The sequence below is a fragment of the Saccopteryx bilineata genome, chromosome 2, assembly GCF_036850765.1.
Source record: "Saccopteryx bilineata isolate mSacBil1 chromosome 2, mSacBil1_pri_phased_curated, whole genome shotgun sequence".
Taxonomy (NCBI): domain Eukaryota; kingdom Metazoa; phylum Chordata; class Mammalia; order Chiroptera; family Emballonuridae; genus Saccopteryx; species Saccopteryx bilineata.
Window position 1 is genome coordinate 191392278 of NC_089491.1, and position 16604 is coordinate 191408881.

The following is a 16604-nucleotide window of genomic DNA, read 5'->3' on the forward strand; positions in this document are numbered from 1 at the left end:
ACACACCACCAAAGTTATGCTCGGTTTTTTGGCGAATTTTGACACATCAAGCTCAAAAGATTGCCCATCACTGCAATAGGAGATGGTTTAGCTGCAAATATCAGAAAAGGACATGGAATAGTCACCAGTGACTTGTTAAGTTTCAGACAAATCAGGATAGAGAAATCAATTGGAAGCTTTCTACTCTTATTCTAACCAGAGCCACTCCCTTCTAGCCTCTGGAGTTTTATGACAAATTTATTTTTTGAAAAAAGTTCTGTTTAAAAAAAAGTTACAAAATCACTGCCTCTCTTGGTAAGGAGGGGGGTCTCAAGTTATCTTGTTTTCAGTGGAAGACAAATAAGAACATTCATTTTTGCTTTTAATAAGCATCTACTAGAGAGTCTTTCCTTGAGAGTCATTTGCTATCAGCAGAAGAGGCCATTTGGGACACATGTAGTCCCCCTCCCCCTTATCTATGGGAGATACTTTCCAAGATCCCCAGTGGATGCCTGATACCACATACAGTACCAAATCCTATATATGCTATGTTCTTGCCTATACGGTCAGACCTATGTTATAACTTAGATAAAGTAAGATACTAACAACAATAACTAATGAAGTAGAGCAATTATGGCCATGTACTGTACAATAAGTCCCCGAGTTACAAACATCCAACTTACATACAACTCATACTGGTGAACTGTAAGGGCTCTTGGTAAGCAACTGCAGTTGGACATCAGTGAAAATGATAACATAGAGTTACTTGACTCCCACGGCAAAGAACTAACCATTGAAGAGCTTGATCAGCAGATGATAGCATTTAGGGAAGAAAACAGGGACCTAGAAACTCCAGAACCAAAAGAGTTAGCTGATCCTTTTTGTCTCATTGAAGCAGGAATGGCAAAGTTAGAGGAGCAAGATCCTGATACAGAGAGGTTCACCCAAATCTATCATACAGTTACCAAAGGCCTGAGATGCTACAGGGCCATTTCTGATGAGAGAAAGAAAGCTCTGTACAAACCTCCCTTGATGCCTACTTCATGAAACTGAGTCCAGCTTCAGAATCAAACCCTGACTCTAACACCATCCCACCCTCTCCAACAAGTCCATCATCTTCTGCACCACCCAAGATTGTCTAAGTGTATTGTGTGTGTGTGTATTTGAAAAATGTTTAAGTATTTATATGCACAGAAAGGTAAAGATGAATACTATATTAACATAAACATCTGTCGAAGTTGCATTTAATAGATAAAGGTACCTGTTCCAACTTACATACAAATTCAACTTAACAAACCTTTAGAACCTATCTTGGGAACTGCCTGTAATAAAATTATCGAATGTGGTCTCTTTCAAAATATCTTATTGTACTCAGCTTTCCACTCAAAGGAAGCACTTTATGGCTTCTCTTTTGCATGTTTGAATTGCTAGCATCATTACTCTTATGTTTTGGGGCCATTATTAAGTAAGATAAAAGTTACTTAAATATAAGTTCTGTAATACCATGACAGTTGATGTGACATCTGAGATGGGCAGGGAGCATGTACAGTGTGGAGGCACAGGACAAAGGGAGCATGATGGCCTGAGATTTTATCATGCTATTTAAAACAGATTGCAATTTCAAGCATATGCAATTTCAAGCAGAGATTTTGGGGCTGGGCTGATTTGTGTTCAGATCTTGGCTTTGCCATTTATTAGCTGTGTGGTTAGGAAGGCTTTTCTTAACTTCTGTGAGCCTTGATTTCCTCATCTAAGAATACCATGTCTGCCCCCCAGAGTTGTAAGGAGTAAAGGAGACCACTTAAATAAGAAGTAAAGGGTTGAACACTGTACTGAAAATAGAAAATTGCCCAGTAATTGACAGAATAAATAGCAACAATAGCCAGAAAATCCCTAAGAAAGTTTCAGAGGGGTGTGTGTGTGTGTATATATTTTGAGACCATTCCTTCAAAAGAGAGGGACAGAAACAACCTAGTTCTCTTTTTAAACTATCAACATATCTTCTAATAGGGTAGATACCTTGAGGACATCATTAATTAATAAGAAACATGATTACAGGCACCTCTATGAATGTTAAAAATGGGACTGAGCCCTGACCAGGCAGTGGCGCAGTGGATAGAGCATCAGACTGGGACGCGGAGGACCCAGGTTCGAAACCCCGAGGTCGCCAGTTTGAGCACTGGCTCATCTGGTTTGACCAAGGCTCACCATCCTGAACCCAAGGTTGCTGGCTTGAGCTAGGGGTCACTCAGTCAGCTGTAGCCCCTTGGTCAAGGCACATATGAGAAAGCAATCACTGAGAAACTAAGGTGCCGCAATTGATGCTTCTCATCTCTCTCTCTCTTTTAGTCTGTCTGTTCCTCTCTCTGTCTCTCTCTGTCTCTGTCACACACACACACACAAAAATGGGACTGAAAGAAATTAATGCTAAGTTAGAAATTTGAAGCCCAGAGTCTTAGTGAAAGAGAATAACAACTAAGGTAAAGTACAGATAACGTATCAGTTTTCATATGAGTGCATGTTTGTATAATGTTTTTTGGTGTTAAATGTCTTAATTACATCATCACATTTGATGCTTGCAGCAAACCTGTATAGTAACTTATTGTTCAAATGATCCTGGTTTGCATGGGGTCAAGTTCCAACGCAGTGAGGAAGCAAAGATCAGAAATAGTGGAATTATTCTTCTTGATGGTGGGACGCAGAAGGGTTCTCACACAGCCAGTGGATGCATAAAGCTGTTTCCAGAATTTCTCATTGTAGTGTAGGGCTCTTTCTCCAAAGCAGGCCTTGTTATTCACTCTGGTCCCCAAACTGGAGAACTTAGAGATGCAGAACAGTTCACAGAATAGGCAGAAGTCAGAGTGAAGCCAGACCCCCAGCAATCCTTAAACCCAAGCTGGAGTTCTTTTTCTGCTAGGTGGTCTTTTCATTAGACATTCATTATTCATTGAAAATTATATTTTAAATTGTGAGTTTGATTATATTTCTTGTTTTTGTTATTTCTTTGAGCAATTTCCCAGAAAAGTGGCCCTGAACACACTGTACTATGGGGTTTGGATTTTCTTGAAGTTACCCTCCTGTATTCCATTTATAAAGCATCCTTTCTTACAGCCTGGGCCACTCTAGCTTTATTGTTCTACCGCTTGTGTGGTGCGGCTGTGTAAAGACCCATCTCAGTCTCCTCAGATAGCCATAGCAGATAGTAATAGGAGTCAGGGCTGTGGTTGCCACCTAAGTAGGTCGGAAAGCTTGGGAGTGCAGAAGCCAGAAGGCTCACCAGAGGAAGAACTTCCCCAAAGATCCTGAAAACTCAATTCAGTGAAATATATTTGGGCTCAACTCATTGCATCAGTGACCTCCTGTAAGTTACTTCATTTTTGTCTACTGTATACTTAACCCTGTTTGAGTGGTACCCTTGGTGCTCTCCTACTCCCTCCACCCCCAGCAGAAAAGGACACACTTGTTTTGCTGGATTATGGAGTCCAGCAAGCTTTATAATAAAGGCACTTTCTGTAAGTGCTTCTTTGTCTATCAGAGATCAGTCACTTAGTTGCAAGAGATCAGTACATTAACAGAATGTGGAACCCCATCCTACTGTTTTTTTTCTTGATTTCCAGCTGTTTTCTGCTGGTACACAAATAAAACATCTCAGGATCTTTAAGAACTTTATTATGAAAGTCCTGACTGTGGCAAAGGAGTGTGTCTTCTTATTAATTCCTGGGAAATGCTTGCTCAGAGTACCTCTCTAGAGTGTTTATTTTTAGAGTAAAAGCGGGATTTGAACTTCTAGTAGTAAGCAGTAAACATAATTTTTATGAAACAGTAGCCATAGGATCTGGAAGTAAGACTATATGATCTCTTAATCATATCTGTATTTGATACATTCACTGCAGAATATTGAGAGTTCTGGTTGTCAACCAGTGGAATTATTTGTTACAGAAATTTATTAAGGATAAATTGCTGGAGTTATAATTTTACCGATTTATTTGTAATTACCAGGTAAAAGGGTGGTTTGTCTTGAGTTCAGTCATTTCCTTAAAATAAGAAACTTATGAAATAGTCTTTAGTTTTATGTTGTCATCAAGGGAACTTTCACAGGCAGCTAAGAAAAATGTGAGATTCAGGAATTTTAGTTGCTAGAATTTGTGTATTGAAAGTACCTATAGGACAGGAGGTTTCAGAATCCTTTGCAAAGTCAGCATGGCCCTGTAGGCTGACCTTACAGAAAGTCGTAACTGTTTCAAGGTTTTGTAAATAAAAAAATGAAAATGGTTTTTACTCCTTCAGTAGTTCTGATAGGCCATGCTGGATGGCCAAGGGAGTGGAGGAATATTAGCATTTCATCCTCTGGGCAAAGAGAGTAGTGGGGTGGTGGATTTCCTCCTCTGACTCCGAGCTTTCGTCATAAAATACATAATAAATGGGATTTTCCCAGTCAATAGTGCAGAATGCAATATATAGATACTGTATTGTAGAATTGTATACTTGAAACCTATATAATTTTATTAACCAATGCCACCTCAATAAGTTTCATGAAAAAGCATTGTACTTGTCGAAATACTGGCAGTGTGCTACAATGTTTAGCTAGTACTCATCAATCCCCTTTCAGAATTTAAATGTGCACTGTAAAAAGTGAGTGAATTCACTAAACTTCTAATAAAATGGAATGCAAATTAAAATATAGTGTAGAAAACAAAAAAAGAAAAACTTTTTAAGAAATTGTTTAAAGTGAGCCAATAAGTATAAATAATATTTCTATGTCCAAAAGAAGGAATAAATTGATAAGTTAGGGACATATCTGATGTGGGTAAAGAGGACAAAATCCATGGGAATAAAAATTTCATGGTTTTGGGATCAATATGATACTGAACTGATGGTCTAAATTTAAAGAGCCGCTGTGAACTTTGTCCTGAGGGTGGAGCACCTCATGCAGCTCATATGCCATGCTGTTTTAGACTGTCACTTAGGTAGACCTATAAACTTGTTTTTGTTCTTGTTTTTAAATCACATGGTAATATGTTAGATAACCTTAGTATTGCTTTACTTGGTTAGTCATATGGGAGATTTGAAGATTGAAGCATAACATAGGTTCCTGTTGTTGATAAGCAGATATCTTTATGGTTTGTTTGACTAATAAGTTAGGTTTTAAGCTTCTGGAAAGCAGAAGACTGGTTGTTCATTTTAGAGTCTGACGTACCTCTAAGTGATCTCTGTTGATGATAGACATCTGCTAAGCATTCACTGCTGAACCTGCATGTTGACAGCCAGACCATACATCTCAGAGCAAGCTTATTTTGAAAAACTGTTGTCCTCTTATTGCTTTACTATATGTATGCTTTATTAAAATTAAACTGTGGCCTGGGGCTTGCGTTGGCAGCACATATACTAAACTGTGGCCCCAAATGCATAATGAAAGACCTGGCCTTATCTTATGGCTGATGGTTTCTAATATGAATGGAGGTAATAGCTGAGGATGGTGCTGTAGAAATTTCACTTTGTAGACCTAGGCAAGAAAGAAGAGTTTTACATGAAATGTATTAGATTTGATTTTTGTACTGTTTTAAAACTTTCTTCTGAGCAATTTGGGTTTGTATGGAATACAGAAAGAGTGCAGTGCTTTGGATAGAATAGGACCTGGGTTAGAAGACAGTACTCTGAAGGGACTTCATTTCATGTATAATCTTGACTTTTTTTTATAGAATTTTATGAATTAAAGTAATATTTGATTTTTTCAAGTAATTTAATGTTTGACTTCTATTTTTCTTTTATTTACCTTTTTTTTTAATTTAGGAAATTAAATTTAACAAGATGACATTGATCAATAAGAGTACATAAATTTCATGTAAATATCTCCACAACATTTGAATAGTCAGTTAGGTTGTATACCCAACACCTCAAGTCAGGTCATTTTCTGTCACCTTATACAATATTTGTCCCTTTTTATACCCTCCCTCCAACCCCTTACCTTTCCCCCATACCCCCCTCACCCTGCACTCCATTGCACTCTTAACTATGTCATTGAGTCTCAGTTTTCTATCCTACTTATATGTGAAATCATACTGTTTTTAGCTTTTTCTGATTTACTTATTTCAAGCAATATAGTGTTCTCAAGGTCCATCCATGTTGTCATAAATAATACTATGTCATCATTTCTTATGGCTGAGTAGTATTTCATAGTATATATATGCCATATCTTTTTTTATCCAATCCTCTATCAAAAGACACTTGGCTTATATCCATGTCTTGGCCACTGTGAACAATGCTGTGATGAACATGGGGGTGCATCTGTTTTGACATACCAGTGTTTTTGAGTTTTTTGGGTATATACCCAGTGGAGGGATTGCTGAGTCATATGGTAGTTCAATTCTTAATTTTTGAGGAACCACCATACTTTCTTCCATAATGGTTGTATAATTTGCATTCCCTCCAGCAGTAAATGAGGGTCCCTTTTTCTCCAACATTTGTTATTACCTGTCTTGTTGATAATAAACAGTCTAACAAGTGTGAGATGGTATCTCATTGTCATTTTGATTCACATTTCTCGAATAACTAGTGAAGATGAGCATTTTTTCATATATCTGTTGACCATTTGTATGTCATCTTGGAAGAAGTGTCTGTTCATGTCCTCCCCCCCCCCCCCTTTTTTTTTTTTGTATTTTTCTGAAGCTGGAAACGGGGAGAGACAGTCAGACAGACTCCTGCATGCGCCCCACCGGGATCCACCCGGCACGCCCACCAGGGGGCGATGCTCTGCCCCTCCGGGGCGTCGCTCTGTCACAACCAGACCCACTCTAGTGCCTGGGGCAGAGGCCAAGGAGCCATCCCCAGCGCCTGGGCCATCTTTGCTCCAATGGAGCCTCGGCTGCGGGAGGGGAAGAGAGAGACAGAGAGGAAGGAGTGGGGGGTGGAGAAACAAATGGGCGCTTCTCCTATGTGCCCTGGCCGGGAATCGAACCCGGGTCCCCCACATGCCAGGCCGATGCTCTACTGCTGAGCCAACTGGCCAGGGCCGTCCTCTCCCCATTTTTAAATTGAATTGCTTGCTTGTTTGTTACTGGGCTTTGTGAGTTCTTTATATATTTTGGATATTAACCCCTTATTGGCACTGTTGTTTGCAAATATTATCTCCCATTTAGTTGGCTGCCTATTTGTTTTGTTGTCATTTTCTTTTGCTGTGCAGAAGCTTTTTAGTCTGATATACGCCTATTCATTTATTTTTGCCTTTGGGGTCAAATTCATAAATTGTTCTCTATGACCAAGGTCCAAGAGCTTAGTACCTATGTTTTCTTCTATGTAATTTAATGTTTCAGATCTTATATTTAGGTCTTTGATCCATTTTGAATTAATTTTTGTATAAAGGAACAAACTGTAGTCAAGTTTCATTCTTTTGCATATGGTTTTCCAATTTTCCCAGCACCATTTATTGAAGATTTCTTTTCTCTATTGTGTGTTTTTGGCTCCTTTGTCGAAGATTATTTGTTGAAATATATGTGGTTTTATTTCTGGGCTCTTGATTCTGTTCCATTGGTCTCTATTTTTCTGCCAATAGCATGCTGTTTTGATTATCATGGCCCTGTACTATAATCTGAAGTCAGGTATTGTAATACCTCCAGCTTCATTCCTTTTTCTCAGGATTGCTTTGGCTATTTGGGCTTTTTTATGGTTCCATACAAACCTGGTGATTCTTTGTTCCATTTCTTTAAAAATTGACATTGGGATTTTGATGGGAATTGTATTAAATTTTATATTGCTTTGAGTAATATGGCCATTTTAACTATGTTGATCTTTCCTATCCATGAACATGGAATATTTTTTCATTTTATTGTGTCTTTTTCAATTTCTTTTAATAATGCTTTGTAGTTTTCAGTATATAGATCCTTTATATTCTTTGTTAAGTTTAATTCTAGGTACTTTATTTTTTTGTTGCAACTATAATAGGGATTATTTTTTTTAGTTCATTTTTCAAAGTTTCATTGTTTGGTGTATAAGAAAGCAATAGACTTCTGTATATTGATTTTGTATCCTGTGACCTTACTGTATTGATTTACTGTTTCTAATAGTCTTTCTAGTAGTCTTTCTATATACAGGATCACGTCATCTGCAAGTGAAACATTTACTTCTTCTTTTCCTATATGAATGCCTTTTGTTTCGTTCTCTTGTCTGATTGCTCTGGCTAAAACTTCCAGCACTATGTTGAATAGGAATGGAGAGATTGGGCAGCCTTGTCTTGATTTTAGAAAAAAAGCTTTCAGTTTTTCACCATTTAGTATGATATTAGCTGATGTTTGTCCTATATGGCCTTTATTATGTTGAGCTATTTTAAACATAAAGGAATGTTGTTTTTGTGTGTGTGTGTGACAGAGATAGAGAAACAGAGTATTTTAAACATAAAAGAATGTTATATTTTTGTGTGTGTGTGTGACAGAGACAGAGAGGGACAGATAGGCAGGAAGGGAGAGAGATGAGAAGCATCAATTTTTCGTTGCTGCTCCTAGTCTCATTAGTTGTTCACTGATTACTTTCTCATATGTGCCTTTACCAGGGCTACAGTAGAGTGAGTGATCCCTTGCTCAAGCCAGCGACCTTGGGCTCAAGCTAGTGACCATGGGGTCATGTCTATGATCCCATGCCCAAGCCAGATGAGCCCGCACTCAAGCCAGTGACCTTAGAGTTTCGAACGTTGGTCCTCCGCATCCCAGTCTGATGCTCTATCCACTGCGCCTCTGCCTGGTCATGCAGGAATGTTGTATTTTATCAAATGCCTTGTCTGCATCTATTGATAGGATTATATGATTTTTGTTCTTTCTTTTGATGATGTGGTGTATTACGTTGACCAATTTACATACGTTGAACCATCCTTGTGCTTCTAGAATGAATCCCACTTAATCATGATGTTATTATATTTTTAATGTGTTATTGCTTGTGGGGTTTGTTTTTTTTTTTGTATTTTTCTGAAGCTGGGAACGGGGAGAGACAGTCAGACAGACTCCCGCATGCGCCCGACCGGGATCCACCCGGCACGCCCACCAGGGGCGATGCTCTGCCCACCAGGGGGCGATGCTCTGCCCACCAGGGGGCGATGCTCTGCCCCTCAGGGCGTCGCTCTGCACGACCAGAGCCACTCTAGCGCCTGGGGCAGAGGCCAAGGAGCCATCCCCAGCGCCCGGGCCATCCTTGCTCCAATGGAGCCTTGGCTGCAGGAGGGGAAGAGAGAGACAGAGAGGAAGGAGGGGGTGGGGGTGGAGAAGCAAATGGGCGCTTCTCCTGTGTGCCCTGGCCGGGAATCGAACCCAGGTCCCCCGCACTCCAGGCCGACGCTCTACCGCTGAGCCAACCAGCCAGGGCCTGCTTGTGTTTTGTTTAGGAATTTTGCATCTGTATTCATTAGAGATATTGGTTTGTAGTTTTCTTTTTTTTATATTGTCCTTGCCAAGTTTTAGTATGAAGGTTATGTTGGCCTCGTGAAATGTGTTAGGAAGTATTGCTGCTTCCATTTTTTTGGAAGACTTTGGGAAGAATAGGAACCAACTCTTTAATGAATGTTTGGTAGAATTCACTAGTGTAGCTGTCTGGGCCTGGACTTTTGTTTTAGAGGAGGGAGGTTTTTGATAGTTGTTTCTATTTCCTCCCTGCTTATGGGTCTGTGTAAGTTTTCTACTTCTTTGTGACTCAGTCTACAATGATTATATAGTTCTAGGAATTTATCCATTTATTCTAGATTGTTGAATTTGGTACCATATAGTTTTTCATAGTATTCTACAGTAATCCTTTGTGTATCTTTGATACCTATGGTGATCTCTTTCATTTTGGATTTTGTTTCTGAGTCCTTTCTCTCTCTCTCTCTCTCTCTCTCTCTTTTTTTTTTTTTTTAGTGAGTCTAGCCAGGGGTTTGTCAATTTTACAGATTTTTTCAAAGAACCAGCTCTTTGTTGTATTAATTCTTTATAGTCTTACTGTTCTCTATTTTATTTATTTCTGCTCTAATTTTTACTATTCTGCTGATTTTGGGTTGCCTTTGTTCTTCTTTTTCTAGTTAAGATGTGATGTTGAGTTGTTTACTTGGGGTCTTTCCTGTTTCTTGATATAAGCCTGTACTGATACAAACTTATCTCTTATTACTGCTTTTGCTGCATCCCAGAAATTTTGATGTGTGATGTTGTCATATTATTTTTCTGTATTTATCTTATGTCTGCTTTTATTTCTTTATTGACCCCATCTTTTTTAGAAGTATGTTGTTTAATTTCCACATTTTTGTGGGTTTCTTTACTTTTTGCAGTTGAATTTTTATTTCAGAGCCTATGGTCAGAGAATATGCTTGGTATAATCTCAGTCTTTCTGAATTTGTTGATGTTAGTTTTGTGGCATAACATATGGTCTGTTCTTCAGAATGTTTCATGTACACTGGAGAAAAATGTATACTCTGAAGTTCTGGGATGAAATATCCTGTAAATGTCTATTATGTCTATTTGGTCTAGTGCAGTGGTCGGCAAACTGCAGCTCACGAGCCACATGCAGCTCTTTGGCCCCTTGAGTGTGGCTCTTCCACAAAATACCATGTGTGGGTGCTACCTCAATAAGGAACGTACCTACCTATATAGTTTAAGTTTAAAAATATTTTCTCTCAAAAGAAATTTCAATTTTTGTAGTGTTGATATTTGGCTCTGTTGACTAATGAGTTTGCTGACCACTGGTATAGTGTGTCATTTAAGGCCAATATTTTTATATTGATTTTCTTTTTGGATGATTGATCTAGAGCCATCCATGGTATGTTGAGATCTCCAAGTATGATTGTGTTTTTGTATGCTTCTATTTTTAGATCAATTTGTAGTAGATGTCATATATTTTGGTGCTACCTGGTTTGGTGATAGATTAAGTAATGTTAGGTCTTCTTGATACAGTGTCTCGTTTAATATTATGAAATGATCATCTTTGTCTCTGGATACCTTTGTTGTCTTGAAGTCAGCATTGTCAGATGAGTATGGCTACACCTGCTTTTCTTTGGATATTATTTGCTTGGAGAATCATTTTCCAGCCTTTTATTTTGAGTCTGTTTTTATTCTGTAGCTTAGATGTGTCTCTAGAAGGCAGCATACAGTTGGGTTTTGTTTTTTGATCCAGTCTGCTACTCTCTGCCTCTTTACTGGTGAGTTTAATCTATTACATTTAGGGTAATTATTGATATTTGAGGATTTCCTATACCTATTTTATGTATCGCTTTCTAATATCTCTGTATCTCATTTGGTTCTTTTGTTTTTCTGTCAGTTGTGTGTATGTGGTGGTACTGCATACTTTTCCCCCCGTTTTTTTTTTTAAGCTACGTGTTTCAGTAGTGGCATTAGGTTATTAACCCTTTGAGTAGTACAAACATTCATGTACGTCCTTGTACTTTCTGACCATCCAGAGTACAATTTATTTTAAAAATGTGTAAAGCAAGATTTAAAAAAGGCAAATGCATGTTGTTCTTGTTTCCATAAATTGCTTATCAAACAAACATGATTTTAAGTTAATAAAACTGTAACTGGAACTAATTTCATTTTTTGAAAAAAAAACTCACTACTCAAAGGGTTAAGAGAGAAATTGTCATATTATAAGAGTCCATTATCTTCTGACTGCTTCTGCACTCCACCCTCCTTTGCTACTACAGATCTTTATCCTCTCCCTTTTTATGTTGTTGTTGCAGATTATCCTTGTTTTCATTGTGACCTTGTTGGAGCTTTTATGTGTAGTTTTGTTTTTTGTATCTGGTCTAATAAACCCCCTTTAGTATTTCCTACAGTGGGGATTTTCTGGTCATAAATTCCCCCAGGTTCTCTATGTCTGTGAAAGTTTTTATTTCTCTTTCATATTTAATGGATATAGTATTCTTGGCTGGTAATTCCTCTCTTTCAGTACTTTAAATGTTTGGGTCTGCTCTCTTCTGGCTCATAGAGTTTCTGCTGAGAAGTCTGACGATAACTTGATGGGCCTTCCTATATATGTTATATTCTTTTCTCTAGCTGCCTTGAGGATTCTTTCTTTGTCATAAACTTGTGACAATTTCATTACGATGTGCCTTGGAGTAGATTTGGTAGGGTTGAGGTAACTTGGCATTCTGTTTGCTTCTTGGATTTGAGACCCTAATTCTTCATAGGCTTGGGAAGTTCTCATCAATTGTTTGTTTCAGTAGGCTCTCCATTCCCTTTTTCTCTCTTCTTCTGATATACCGATTATTCTTACATAGTTCTTTCTGATGGATTCAGACAATTCTTGTAGAGCCTCCTTTTTTTGTGAGTTTCTCTCTTTTCTCTGTAGTATCTCTAGTTGCCTGTCTTCAATGTTGCTAATTTTTCCCTCTATCTGGCCTGTTCTGTTAGCTAAACTTGCTACCTCATTTTTCAGTTCATGTTGTTCATCTCCAGTTCTTTTGTAAAGTTTCCATTTCCTTGGTAAAGTACTCTTTTGTTAATTAATTTGTTTTTTGAGCTCATTAAATTGCCTTTCAGTGTTTTATTGCATCTCACTGAGTATTTTTAGTACTTCAATTTTGAATTCTCTGTCATTTAACTCCAAGGTTTCCATGTAATTAAGATTTTTTTTTTTGATTTTCAGATTATCTATCTGAACTACGTCTCTGTCTTGTGTAATGGTATTTTATTTTTTTCTTCCTTATAGCATTTCAGAGTAGTATTGTTAAGAACTAAAAACTGAAGAATAAAATTTGAAAAAATACAATAAAAAAATAAAGTTCTAAAAACAATTTGGAAAAAGGAACTACAGAAAACAGAGAACCAAGAAAAATAACAAGGAAAAACATGAAATAAAAAGTAAACACCATCAGAAAATATAAATATTTGAAGAAAAATGAAATTCATTGATAAAAAGAAAAAGAAAAAAATGGAAGAAAAAATATTAAAAATAAAACAGGCCCTTGCCAGTTGGCTCAGTTGTAGAGCATCGGCCTGGCGTGTGGAAGTCCCAGGTTTGATTCCCAGCCAGGGCACACAGGAGAAGCGCTTCTCCACCCTTCTCCTTCTCCTTTATCTCTCTCTTTCCCTCTCACAGTCAAGGCTCTATTGGAGCAAAGTTGGACTGGGTGCTGAAGATGGCTCCATGGCCTTTGTCTCAGGTGCTAGAATAGCTCCGGTTGCAACAGAGCCACGTCCCAGATGGGTGGAGCATCTCCCCTTAGTGGGCATGCTGGTGCATCCAGGTCGGGCACATGCGAGAGTCTGTCTCTCTGCCACTTCTCACTTCAGAAAAATACAAAAATAAATAAATGAGTGAATGAATGAATGAATGAAGAAATAAGAATAAAAAGTATAAAACTTAAGGATAATGAAATTCAAGTGGGAAAAGAGAAAGAAGATTCAAGCCCAGTGAGCCACCAGGAGAACTTCTTGGTAGGTATCTTCTTTCTCAGGATCCACATGTATCTGATAAGGATGCTCTGTAGTCTCCTTTTTAAGAATTGTCTTGTCTGTGCTTCGTTTTTCATAAGAACGTTAAAATCAGCTTGTCTTGTTCCTAAGAGAATTGTTAGGGATACTTAAAAAAACTTTCCTGTATAATGAACTATGGTCTGGGTTCTTAGAGTCCCATCTCTGTACTAAGTCTCAAGACTTGGTTCAGACCTGATTCTGCCATTAATTGGCCCTGTAATAAAATATTAGATTTATGTTTTACTATTTTACACACGTTTTCAGGTGCTTTAAAAGAATGTGTACTTGTAGGTTTGTTTGTTTTTTTACTTTTTGTCACTAGATAAAACTTGTAAGAATCCTCAAAAAGTTTTTAGCATTACACTGGGGTCCTAATACTTAAAAAAGAACTGAATTAGATAGAGTTCTCTGAGCTCTTTTTTATTCTAGAATTCAATTCTAAAAAAATAGAAGTGTATCAGTGCAATCAGGGATTGAATTTAAATCTTTGTAGCCACTGAAAGGGCTACTCTACCTAGGGAAGCTACAGAAATGGTTCATGGCAAGATCATTTATCTATTTCTTTCTTTTCCTCTGTAAGCAGTTGGTGTTTTGAAAGGAAGCAGATTGTCTAGATTTTCAAGGTTCTCTAAAAACAGGATGGGGAGTGCGTTATTTTCGAAGCATGTAACATGATTGCATCTTAAGCAGAATTAAGTGCTTTGAAAGCTTGAATTCTTTGCCATGGTTGACTGTTATTATTGAAATAAGTATGTGTATATCTTCTTCTCTTTCTGAGTATTCATTGTTAGGTTGAGCAAGAACACTGAACAGAATAATTGATTTATGCAAGAAGACTGTCAACACTGATAATTTCAAGTCAGACTTTACATTTTGAAGGGTTAATCAGTTCTATAGTTTGTCTAATTCTGTAACAGATTGGAAAATAAAGAAACAAACATTGAGAGAAAATTGGCCTTCATCTGTTGGTGAATGGCAGTCACCATTAAATTAAGGTGATTTTTAAAATGAAGAGAAATTTTTTTGCCCCTTTTGAAAAATTACTTTCAGGATCCATTGATTTAAAATTGCTACAGGACTTAAAAAATTCTAAAATTTACCAGAAATCCTATAATCCTGTCAAGGATAATATTCTGAAGTATAGTGGGTGAGGTTTGGGATTTGTTGAGTCTAGTTATACCAGACTGTATTTAAGGAATGTAAATAATGTTCTCGATCAAGAGTAAATATGGCCTGACATATGGTGGCACAGTGGATAGAGCATCAACCTGGGACGCTGAGAACCTAGGTTTGAAACCCCTAGGTTGCCAAATTGAGTGCCGCTCATCCTGGCTTGAGCGTGGGCTCTCGGCTTGAGCGTGGGCTCATCCATGCTGAGTGGGGGCTCACCAGCTTGAGTGCGGGGTTGTTGGCTTGAGCATGCAATCATAGACACGACTCCATGGTTGCTGGCTTCAGCCCAGAGGTCACTGGCTTGAGCAAGAAGTCACTGACTTTGCTGCAGCCCCCCGGTCAAGGCACATATGAGAAGTGATCAATGAACAAGTGAAGTGTCACAACTGCAAGTTGATGCTTCTCATCTCTCTCCCTTCCTGCCTGTCTCCCTCTCGCAAAAAAAAAATAAATAAAAAGAATTTAAAAAAAGAGTCAAGGCCCTGGCCGGTTGGCTCAGTGGTAGAGTGTCGGCCTGGCATGTGGGAGTCCCGGGTTCGATTCCCGGCCAGGGCACACAGGAGAAGCGCCCATCTGCTTCTCCACCCCTCCCCCTCTCCTTCCTCTCTGTCTCTCTCTTCCCCTCCCGCAGCCGAGGCTTCATTGGAGCAAAGTTTGCCTGAGCGCTGAGGATGGCTCCATGGCCTCTGCCTCAGGTGCTAGAATAGCTCTGATTGCAGCAGAGCGACGCCCCAGATGGGCAGAGCATCGCCCCCTGGTGGGCACACCGGGTGGATCCCGGTTGGGCGCATGCGGGAGTCTGTCTGACTGCCTCCCCATTTCCAACTTCAGGAAAAAAAAAAAAAAAGTCAATATGATGATTGGACAAATTGATACAAATTACCATTATTGAAGTTAAAAAAATTAGAGAAGGGAGTTTAGGAAATGTAAGAATATAAGCAGAAAATAATCCTACAGTATTAATTTGAAAAATTCAAACTGAAAGTTTATTGAGTTCTCAAATGTTGCTTGTATGCTAAACAGGAATAAAAGATTCCAAGAATTTGCGCCTTCTTAAGTTAAAGCTCTTGATGGGAGTGTACATTGTTGTTTAAGAGTACACGTGACTAGAATAAACCAGAATCAGAGTCCCAGTTCCCAGTTACTGTGGTGTGGTGTGGTAGTGATTGGCCCATTTTGGGTAGTGTCTGTTCTGATCCAGTCAGCTGTGGTCAGGGGGTAGGGATAAGGGTCCCAAACTCCAGAGGTTATTAACCACCTGTGTCTCTATGAAAGTCAAACTGTGTCCCCAAATTGACTTCCATTTCAGTTGTCATCACAGATTACATTTTGGAAAATACGTATTTTTTTTCCCTTGGAGTCTAGTTTGATCTTGTGGACCCTTTGTAGTCTTAAAAAGCTTAATTTACAGTTTTCACTTCTACCAGTAAATTATAATAGTGCCTATGTACCCCATCCTACCCAAGACTTGGATTTTTTATATTTTAATCTTAGCTAATCTAGTAAGCAAAAATGGTATATAATACATTGTCACTTTAATTTGCATTTCTTTACTAGTGTGTGAGATTGAGCAATTTTTTTTTTATGTCTACTTTTCCTCCTCTGTTTTTGTTCACCCAAATTGCTGCATTACAAAGAGCCTTCTGGTTTTTGAGAGTATTACTTTGGGAAAAGTCTCAACCTATTCTAACAGGCATAACACTTAGCACTAACATCGTTCATCTGAGGACTGGCTTAGGTGGAGTGGGGTGAGCAAGTGCCAGCAGAGATTGAAAGGAAGTGGTAACAGAGCGAGCGTCCTGGTGGGAACTATTGTGATTGGTAGACAGCAAACCAGAACTGCAAACTGAGCTCAGCAAGATCAAGGACTGTCTTGTTTAGAAAGTTATTTATGTAGGTAGGTGGCAAAGTCCTATGGAGACCTAGAGATCTTGGCCTGGCATGGTATTGTTAACAGATGCATTTGTATGAGGGGCCTTGCTGTTTATTTAACATTATTTGAATGTCAAGAATAAAATTGGGGCCCTGGCTGTT

The 16604-nt window shown here is 38.5% G+C and overlaps 1 protein-coding gene across 8 annotated transcripts in view; it reads left to right on the forward strand.

The window, feature by feature from the left end:
• WASF3 (WASP family member 3) overlaps positions 1 to 16604 on the forward strand; it is a 168190-nt gene that overhangs the window by 41213 nt on the left and 110373 nt on the right. The window lies entirely within an intron of this gene.